General features: G+C 51.1%; 1 long non-coding RNA gene across 1 annotated transcript; it reads left to right on the top strand.

The window, feature by feature from the left end:
- The first annotated feature begins 361 nt into the window (after positions 1–361).
- LOC122233087 lies at positions 362–10646 on the top strand. Its single transcript, XR_006210544.1, has 3 exons — positions 362–1622; positions 9211–9307; positions 10618–10646. It is a non-coding gene; the product is annotated as an uncharacterized LOC122233087 (long non-coding RNA).
- Positions 10647–11058: the final 412 nt, after the last annotated feature.

Raw genomic sequence — 11058 nt, 5'->3', positions numbered from 1 at the left:
GGAAAATTTGTTAGTTTATATGGAATGTGTAGAATTTCAAATGGCACATGGCCACCCCAGTAGTCCTTACCGCTCCCCCTTTTCTGCCACTAACCCGCCGAGAGGAGCCGCTTCAAACACCATGGAGGGGTTTGCCTGCTTTTAGATGTTATATCACCTGGTTTTTAAAGCCTCTGCTTTGGGAAAGGGGCCGAGTGCTGGAAGGAGAGGCCGTGCTGTGGCTCTGGACTCAAGTCCAGGGTCAGATGGGGGCCCACGGGCATCTTGTCACAGTAAGTACGTGCCTGTCCCCATCCCCTTAGGAACCTGGAGAGTCCTCAGGGCCGCTAACTGCGTTAGTGAGGAAGGTGTCCTGGCCAACCTCCCGGCAGCGGTAAGGTAAGCGAGGGGACTCTGGGGGCCCTGTGCTTTGTCCTGAGACAAGAGCGGAGACTGAGAGCAGAGGAGCAGACCGCGCGGGACATTCTGCCCGTCGCCCTCAGCACATCCACTCGCCCTGTCTCCATCCTGCTCCGTGTCCCGGAGCCCACGGTACAAACCCCGTCAACAGGGTCCCTGTCCTCCGCTTCCCGAGTGTGTTCGCCTGGTGGGAAGGGCTGACGGGAGGCGGGGGGAAGGAGAGGGAAAGCAGGGAACTGACTCCCCCAGAAACTTCTCTGAAGAGCTGCGGTTAAAGGAAAAAGGATTCTGCCATTTGTGGAGACGGGAAGGGAGACTTTTTATCCGGGACCATCGAGGTGGGTGCCGGGAGCCCTGTGATGCGAGCGGCAGGGAGAGACCCGACTCAACCCCAAGTGCAGCAGGAAGGAGCGGGAATTATAGCCAAGGAGCGGCCTGGGGGTCCGGGGAAGGGGTATGACTCAAGAGCGGGCACCGAGGGTGGGGCATCCGACCCGTCTACAGCCTGGCCAAGCACAGGGTCCTGGTCAGTGATCCCTGGGGGTCTCTCGTCCGGCCACTTACTGCTCTCTGCCCTTGCCCCCGAGGCCTGCGATTCTGGGGGGGCTCCCCTCTACTGCACAGCCCTTGACTTTGGCTCCACTTTGTAATTAGGACCCCGTAAGTTCTCCGCGGTGAGTGACCCATCTGGTTCTGTTCCCTGCTCTACCCCTCCGGCCCCAGCTCCGCCAGGCTGCCGCTTCCCTTGCTTGAATATGCATCGTACTCTGTATTTCTTCTGACCTGCAACCGTGTCCCCGTCCCTTGCCCCGTCACCTTCTTTTCACCACCCAGACCTCCTCGAAATTAGTTTTCTAACCAGGCTTGGCCCCCAATATCACATTTTACCGTCTCCTTAGCTCTGGCCACAGTCTGAAATTACATTGTTTAGGTTATGTGTTCACTGTATCATTTAGGGTTCCGCTGTAGACGACAAACAAAGCTCGCCTGACCATTTTTAAGCAAATTTTTTTTTCTTTTTTCTGGCTCTGTATGCTTTGGTTTACAGGATCTCAGGCTTCAGAACCAGAGGTGTGGCTGGTCCACAGCCAGAAGAAACCCACCTGCTCAGCCACAACGTGATGCTACTAGAGTGAAGAGGTATAAGGATTTCTAAGAAGAACCACTACAAAATCCAAGGACAGACTCTACGACCTCCACACGACTAACAGACAGACCCACAGGTACATGTGCTCCTACACAAAACACCGCGAAAATAGCAAGGGTAGGGCACAGAGCAAAAGACAGACAAAGGAAGCTTAAGACCGCACGATAGACGCCGTCACATCGGGTAACACGGTTAGTGCCTCGGGCTGCTGGCCAGCCAGAGACCGACAAGGACTCCCTTGCTCTCTCTCCTCTCTCCTCTGTGAAACTCGGTCTTTCTCTTGAGTCGATCTGGGCGTTCTACATTTTGCTAGAAGGTCACTTCTTTCCTCCAAGAACTTAAATGTGTTGCGTGAGGTTGCCTGTAGAATTCCCCGATGGTTCCACGGATCACCTTCCTGCCAGGTCAGGCCCCTGCATCACCCCTAGTCTTGTACATTCTTTGCTAACTTGCCTTGGTCTGAATCGGGGGCCGGTAGAGTTAGTCTTTCCTGTCTGACTTTATAACTTCTTTTCTTTTTCTAGGTGCGATTTTCCTGTTTTACCCCATCGATGTAACATGCATTTGGTCTTAAGCTTTCTGGTTTTCTATCTTTTGCTCCGTGCCCTACCTTTGCTATTTTCGAGTTGTTCGATGTGGGAACATGTGTACGTGTGGGTCTGTCTGTTAGTAATGTCATAGATTCTGTTTTTGGTTTCTGTAGTGGTTCTTTTTATAATTCTCTGTGTCACACTTAGCCCTCCGCGTCTGAATTTAGCATGCTTGCCTTGCATCTGTGGACTCCATTATGACTAAGAGAAAATTACCACTCTCCTGCTTCCTCTCTCTTCCCTCCACCTCCAGACTTTTCTGGGTTTGATTCTTATTTTTAGTCCTTCTGGTGGTTCCCTTCACAGCAACCAGCGACACTCAGAGGTTCCTCCTCTTGGTTTCCCCACTCGGTGCCGTGACAGAGGAGGAAACGACAGCTTCCATCGTCTTCCTCCTGCCCTGATCCCTGTTGGCTTTAGAATTGCTTTCGCTTGCTTGAGGTTCATAACAAGGGCCTCCTGGAACCCAGCTGCCATCCGAACCAGTCTTGGTTTTCTGTTCCAGTGTCTTCCTCTTTCTACCCCTCCTTTTCCGGCACTTTCTTCCTCCCTGGACCATCCGGACTGGAGCGTCTTTTGCAAACCACAGGCAGTGATAACACACTCTTGGACTGTTACCCGTTTGAGCTGTTTCACCTCACGACTTGCACCCAAGTCACGGCTGGCCTGCACATGGCGTCCTGGGTCCCCGTTTCTTCCCTGCACCTGTAACACGTGATACGCCATTTGGGGTTTTCAGGGCGGGGGGACGAGGCCAGGCTGCTGTCTTGCCCCTGACCTTGTCAGTCATCTGATTTGCCCCGTGGAGATGTCTGGAGAATGGCTGTTTCATAACAGATTTGAAAACTTAACGGTGCCCAGTGTCTTAGTAGATCATTTTGCACCCGTCCATGAGGGTCACGTTTTGTGACCGGGTTTGTGGACGCTCTGGCTCGGGTGCAGGAAAGAGCTGGTGTCTCGCATCACCACACACACGGCCTCTTCCCTCTGACGTGGCCACTGCGCGTGGACGCCCTCGGTCTGAGTCTGGCACGTGCCTGCCGTGCTCCCGCATCAGGGCCCCTCCACTGCGTCCCTTTGGCACGCGTGGACAAGCACCTGAACTTTCTCTGTGCGCAGGTGACCCGGTGCCGCTCATCTCCTCTGTCTCTTGCTGTTCCGTTTGTGAAGTTTGCACCGAGGATGTTTTAAAACAAAATTCTGATGTGAACCGGGCCTTTTCTCCTAGAATAGATCTTTACACGTGCAATTTCACGTTAGATTTCTACCTTCTTCCTTTCTTTGTTCTTTTTTTTTCTTTTTAAAAAATTACCTAATAATCCATTTATTTATGTTGTACTGTATCTGTGTAAAGACCAAATGATTATTATTTCTTTTCCGTATTGCTTGTGCTTAACGTGGGCAGTTGTGTGGATCACGTTTCTGTCCGGACACAATGCAGATGGGTGCTCTTTGACACCTGCCCCAAGCTCCTGGGACCTGGTCCTGTGTCTCATGGGGCTGGGGCTTCTCTGAGGTCTTACTGGGCTCCCTGTGGGCTTTCTGCATCAGGACGGCAGTGTGGACGGCCTGGGCTGTGTTGGCTTTCCGGTTTCTTTCAGCCTGTCAGGGTGTGGGAGGCCCTGCAGGGCTGTCTCCGGGTCTGGGGTTCCTCTGCCTTCTGATTGTTCCTCCTCCCCGACTCTGGAGATCTTTGGGGACAGAGGGGCCCCCAGCTTGTTTCCCACCCCGGTCCTCCTGTCTCTGTATAGCATGGGCTCAGACCTGCCCGGAGCAGACCACTGAGAAGCCACAGGAAACCAGGTTTGGGGCCCCCGAGGGGAGTCCACAAGGTAGAGGGGCTTCGCTTGGTTGACTTCTGGCCCTCTCCCCCGATTTTCCTCTGACTTAGATGGTTTTCCTGTATGTGTTCTCTTGGGCCAATGGCCACTTAATTTTTGGAATGAATTCCCTCTGCTTTGTGACCTCCCTGCTTTGACTCCTTTGCTCTGGGGAAAACGGCAATGACTCCGAGTTTTCCCTTGGAGACATTTTCTAGAGGTTTCTCCGCCCTGTCGGAAGCACATCTGTTCGGACTTTCTCCAAGGTGGAGTTACTCTGACATTCACCAAAGGATATGTTAACAGATGTGCAAGTAGATTGTAAAACATGAAAATAAACGGGCGCTTGGGTGGCTCGGTCGGTTGAGTGTCTGACTCTTGATCTCGGCTCAGGTCATGATCCCAGGGTCTTGGGAAGGAGCCCTGTGTTACACTCTCACTGAGAGTGGAGCCTGTTTGAGATTCTCTCTCTCCCTCTGACCCTCTCCCCTGCTCGTGCTCTCAATCTCTCTCTCCAAAATAAAATTTAAAAAAGAAAAAAGTAAAAAATAAGGTTGGAAGGAGAGAAGAGAGGTTTTTCTTCGGGGGAGTTTGTTAAATGTGGAAACCATTATGTTGCCATCTTGGTTTTTCCTTCTGCGGGCAAAGTATGACAAAGCAGCCGTGGTCCATTGGGTGACTCTCAACCCAGCAATGGTTCGGATGGTGCCTACCTATTTCTCAGGATTTCATTACTGGGAGGCCCCAGGCATCCTCCTTCAGGCCCAGCCTCCAATGATGACAAGTATCTCACTCATCACCATCAGTTAGATTGGCAATGGATCTGGGACTGTGTTTCCAAGCAAGTTACTACACTATTTCTGGAAAATATTTGCAGATGAATTGTGCGCCTTTTTATAAAATGTATTTACGTGTCAGACCTATTGACACAGGGTTTAGCCCGATGCCTGAACATGCTGAGTTTTCGAACCAACTCCGTGAAGACCATTTGCAGTATTGTTTGTAAGTACCCGCGTCTGTGACAGACAACAGGTGCCCAGTGGTAGGGACGGACTTCACACGGGACACCGGACACGGCGAAAGCACAGCATACATCAGAGTAGATGTCGATAGAAAGGGAGGGCTGGATGAACTCGTCACCGCTAAACATGCAAGGTGCACGCGGCATTACGTGTGATCGAGGACGTACACCGGCCACTCGTTGGTGACACCCATCCTGCCCCCAGGGGTCCATTGCAGGGAACACAGATTGCAGAGCAGCTCGCTTACCTACGTGGGGGAGCGGCTATGTCCAGGCGTTCTTGTCCCCGCACCTCTCCAGTGGGGCCAGTGTGAGCTTTGGCTCTAGGAACCTTCCATCTGTTGGGTCTCTGGCTCCAACCTCGACTCCCTGTTACCACACCTTGTGTCCGAGGAGGCTGATGCTGGGGACAGACAGGGAGGGAGACAGAAACATATGGTTCTTGCGAACCCAAGTGCAGCAAGTGTGGGCCCCCCCTCCCCACCCAACTGGCTCTCCACCCTCCCGTGTTTCCCTGCCCTGTCTCACTCCCCTGCACCTCCCTGTATGATTCCCATGTGCGTTGAGCACTGTCATTTGGTCTGTGAGTCTTTTCTTTTGGGACCTCCAGGAAGGCTGCCCAGTGGTCTGCTCTGGGCTGCCGTGGGAATGTCCACCCATGTAATTTCTTGCCCGGCAAACCGAGCATCTTCTCTGGGCTTTTCAAACATGCCTGATGAAACAATTCTATTTTTACGGAGCCTCAGTGCATCGATGACTGTTGAATAGAATCTCTCTCTCTCTCCCTGGGAGCAGACATTCTGTTTTTAGTTCAGAAGGTATGTATGGAGCTTGCCACGTGGCCGGGACGTTGTGCTGGATTCTGGAAATGAACGTAGCCGATTTCCCAGAGATTATGGTCAAATGGTGGAGAAAAAGAAGGCCTTTCCATCATGCTTCGAAGAAACTCCAACCCTCTGGGGTAATATGGCCCCACCCCCTCAGACCCCGGCTCCTCCTGCTCTGTGCCCTGCCCCACATGCTCCCCTCCCCTCCCCCACCTGCTTCCTGCCCAGCGTCCTGCCCCAGATGCTAGGCCTGGGATGCTTGGATGCTCACAGAGCCCACAGTTGGATCCTTCAGGTGGCGGGTCGAATGAATCCACTCAAGAAGTCACCTCCTGATCATGGCAGACAAGACGGGCCAGTTGGGTCTTCCCTTTCTCCATTCACCCACTTGTCCTTCTTCACGGAAATGTTATTTTCCTAAATGAAGGTGCTGCTTCACCCGCTTACTTGTTTCTGTTCTCCACAATGTACCTAACCTTGTGTTGAGCAGGCACGTTGTCTTGCTTCCCGCACCCACCCCCCACCCCCAGCATGGGCATGACCGCCAAGACGAGAACCCCTGACGTCTACCTGAGAAGGGAATAAATGACCGAACAAATAACGGTGTCGCTTAGAAATGCATGTGGCTGCAAGTTCCAGAGAACACAGAGACGGAAACAAATGAGGGTCTGTTTATTCCGTCACGTAATAAAAGTTCAGAGACAGGTCTCTGTGGAGCCCCACAAGTGGCCGGAAGATATAACTTTGTGCAGCCTTTCTCTCGGGGTCTCCATGTGCCCACGTCTCTGTCTCCACACGACCAGCCACTGCAGAGTCCTTGGCCCAGCATGGCAGCTTGCCGGGAGCTTCTCGGTTCTTTGGGCTGAACTCAGGGACTTTGGGAAGTCCCAGCACTTAGAGGACACAGATTTGGGCATGAGAAGGCAGGTCCCGAGGAGTGGGAAGGGCTGGTCCAGCCCTTTGCTGTGTTGAAAGAGCATAACTGATGGGGGTGCAAGTCTTAACATTTATCTTCCAGAACGAATTCTTCTCCTGCCTTTGATGAAAACTTGGGCAGGCCCACAGACTTGCTCTTTCTGGGGTGCCACGGGATCCTCTGATCAATGACTGAGCTGCAGGAACGTGGAACCCAAACATCGAATGTCTGCTGCTGACCAGCCGGTCCTCGTTCCGGCAAAGGAGGCCGGGCGCCTCCTCTCAGTGCTATTTCAGAGCCTCGGCCTCTCCTTGGGGACGAGGAGGAGGAAAGGGTGTGGGGAGAGTGTCACTTCACCGGTCCCGTCTTGATCTGGCCTCAGGCTCGCTGTGTCTGCAAATTTTGTCCCTAAAGAGTGTTTTTAATGGTCCTTCAAAGTGGCCTGTTGGCTGTCTAACAAAACACCCAGAGGAGAATGGCTTACACTAGGCATGATTTGACAATACGTCATGATTTTGTGGGTCAGGAATGTGGGTTGTCCTCAGCTTGGTGGCGTGGACCGGGGCTCTCAATCCCAGGTGACCTCTGCACACGATGAAGCTCATGTCCACTCCTCCCCTGTCCCGAGGCCCCTGCGATCTCTCTCTGCTGAGATCTGCCTGCCGCCCAGCTGTCCTCACGGCCGACCCAGGACCCCAGCTGGCTCTCTCTTCCACCGTATAGAGCACCCGGTCTGGAGGCAACACGCATGCTCCCTCTGCGCTGAGAGTTTCCCTGATGCAGCCACCTGCCACCCCCTCAAGATCTCCTCTGACGCTGTCCCCAGGTTGCAGTCAGACATGCGCTGCAAGACCTCCTTGTGTTAGAGCGAGCGGCAAACCCTGGCCCCAGCCAGGGTGGGAGAAGGGGAGGCCTCAGCCTGGGTCTGAATCCCTCCCTTGGTGCCCCTTGTCTCCTCGTCCACCCTCCGGCCACCTTCGCAGGCGGAAGCGGTCAGCCCAGGCTGGAAAACGTTTCCAAACGTTTGAAGATTCTCGTTCAGCTTCTATTAGTGCTTTTTTTGTTTGTTTTTTTAAATTATGTGCACGGTGGCTTCAATACAATTGGAGCTACTCGGAAAAGGGGTAGCTTTGCTTGGCAGGGATGCTTTGGATGATGTAGGGATGTGTGGGCTACAGAACGGATGCATCGCACTCCTTATAGGATTCCTTAGCACACAGCATGGATACGACACCATGCACCCTCCACACGTCGACACTGCAGTGTGTTTACGATTCAGCCCTTGCAGCGAGTTGTGCCCGGGCTTGTGACCCGGGATCCCACCGATGATTTCATCCCCTGTCCCATCTTCCTCACCTGCAAAACCGGAAAAGTAACGCGTGCTTCACGTGGGTGAAGGAAGACGTGTGCCCAGCATTATGGGCCGGACCCCCTCTCCTAAGGTTGGCAACGGTAATGCACAGCCGTCGTATTGGATGGACTTTGCACGCACCGTCAGTGAGAAGCCGCTATGAGCTCTCTCTGTCTCTGAAAATCGTCTCCCTTCAATCACTGCGATCGGTCAACCCCAACCCCCCCCGGGTCTCACGTGAGACCTCGTGGTCAGTGCCATCACCGGGCAGAATTTAATTGGCGTTTGGGGTTGAGTGGCCCAATCCACCCATCCGACTCATTCCGTTTATATTTTAACTTTGTCGTCTTGAGAGCGGAGAGCTTTCAGCAGAAGCTGGTGTTGCGGGAAAGGACGCCGTTTCTGAATATTAAAAGAGCAATTAGCAAAATACAGTTCGACCTGCTTAATTTTCCAAACCTTACGGCCAAAAAAGAAAAAAAAAATCATGATTCTGCAATATTGATGTGACTCATCACCGGTTCGCAAACACAAGGATACAAGGAGGCAGTCAAGGCTCGTGCCATTAAAATAGCAGTGACTGTGCCTCCAGTGGCTTTGGGTCCATCCGGGAGCACATACCGGACTCACAAAATGTGAAACCACCTTGTAGTGTGGACATAACTGCCCCACATCACAGGGCAAAGCAGCTGGCCGCAGGGGAGGGAGGGTCTCAGCGTCCTTCCTTCAAGGGGAGACTGGGCTGCAAAACATCCGTGAGATCAGGTTATAAGTCCTTCGTTTATTTACCATTTTCATTCAGCTGTTTGTGTGCTCATGCAGGCAAACGTGATCGACACCAGCAGGGACCAGGCGTCAAGTCTTGGCTCTGAGGTAGACAGACGTGACCTTTATCCCAGCTGTGTAGCTGCACGTAATTGCCATTAGATGCCTCCGTTTCCCTTTCTGTCAAGTGAGCGCTAATTACCCCCGGTGTTGCCTTCGGGATTGCGCGGTATCAGTGATGCTCCTGAGGCAGAACCACCTCGGACGCAAAATTTGGCAACTTGCCGAGCACTTAGAGAGCAAGGAGTGGGTTTCTAGATACCCTGAAACGTCTGGAATTTTCAAGGTCTACACTATGTATTTCTGTACCCCAGGAAACCAGGCCGTGTCCCAGATTACTCTTGAACGTTCCAGTGAAGACAACGGAACAGAAAAACTCGTCTGGGGCGGGAAGTCTCATTTTATGTGCAGGTACAAGGTTTCTGCCCACATCTCTCTATTGGGTGCTTTACTGAGAGTTGTTCCTGGGTTTGGAAAAACGTGCTGGCGTCGAGAATTTTCTCCTGGTTTGAGTCACCAGGAAAGCAGACTGCGTTAGTCCACGATTGTACGTGGTATTTACGGTGATACTACAAATACACAAAAACTCCACCCTTATCTAAAAATGTGAAACATGAAGATACAATGCCAAAGAACGTTCGGTTAAATATTTAATATTGATTTTATGTTAATATTTGCTTTGCCAAAGTAGAGCAAAACCCAGTTAGGCAAATATTTTCCAAAACATGCACCAATAGAGTTGTCAAAAATACATCACATTGTCAACATGTAAAGGGATGATTTGGAGAATGTAATTGAAATTGTAGCTGGAGGCATTTTTTGATCAGAAGGGGAATGATTTCATCGCTTCCCAGTTTCCTGGCACATTAATTCAAACTATGGCAAACTATATAACATTAGCCCAAATTAATCTTATTAGCAGTATGACTGATTACGTTTTTAAAATTGTTTAAAGTTTATTTATTTTGAGAGACAGAGAGAGCAGAGGAGGGGCAGAGAGAGAGGGAGACACAGAATCTCAGGCAGGACTCGAACTCCCAAACGGTGAGATCATGACCCGAGCTGAAACCAAGAGTCGGACGCTTAACCGACTGAGCCCCCCAGATGCCCCACAGTATGACCGATTATTATTACAGAAGTGGAAATAAACCTGAAAGAAGTAATTTTCCACCAAGTCAGTTATCATGTCCGAGAAAACCGCTCCAAGGTCAAGTGTAGGGAATTTTCATTACCAGTGAGCGGACACATCCCGTGGGGAATGAAGCTATGCTTTCCTATTAGTTAACTTTGTAAGGAATGAAACGTTGAGGAGGCAATGTTATTTTCAAAATTGCTGACAACTGAGAGAAGGAAATTTCTGATACCCGAGACCCTTAGTATTTATCAAAATAGTCCATTTCTCCCTGAGGAGGCTTCGGCTGCAGAAGGGCACAGATGTCATGGTGACCTGGCAGGGGTAGGGAAGGCCAGCTGTTCTAGCACACGGCCCACCAAGACACCTCAGGGCCAAGATCACCTGAAGGGTCATGGACTGGCCTCCTGGTCGGGACTCTAAGGGCGTGAAAAATGCTCAGTACACTCGATGACCTCCGATCGCCCCCTGAACTGTGGTGTGTGTAGACGAGTGTGCAGTTCTCGTTCTGTACAGCAAAGGAAGTACTCTCTTTTTATTTCGTTTTATTTTATTTTATTTTATTTTTTAACGTTTATTTATTCTTTAGGGAGAGAGAGAGACAGAGCACGAGTGAGGGAGGGACAGAGAGAGGGAGACACAGAATCCGAAGCAGGCTATAGGCACAGAGCCTGACGCGGGGCTCGAACCTGTGAACCAAGAGATCACGACCCCAGCCGAAGTTGGAAGCTTGACCGACTGAGCCAACCCAGGTGCCCCGGAAGTACTCTCCCTTTAAAACAAAGATCTTGTCCACTTGCTGATGTTATTGAATAACTTGTAATTTTCATTTTTTAAAAAACTATACATCGAAATGGAAATATTGAGAAAATACACAACATATGTTTCAGACATCGTTAAAAATGCTACGTGGGTTCTTTCTAAGCTGTAAGGAAATGAGATCAATTTTATTGTGGTAGAATTGTGGTAGAATTATCGTGGTATTTATTATTAAGTATAGATCATTTAAACATAATCTCGGTCACTGAGC

This window comes from Panthera tigris, chromosome D4 (genome assembly GCF_018350195.1).
Source record: "Panthera tigris isolate Pti1 chromosome D4, P.tigris_Pti1_mat1.1, whole genome shotgun sequence".
NCBI lineage: Eukaryota > Metazoa > Chordata > Mammalia > Carnivora > Felidae > Panthera > Panthera tigris.
The sequence above is the reverse complement of the archived record's forward strand: the minus strand, read 5'-3'. Positions and strand labels throughout refer to the sequence as shown.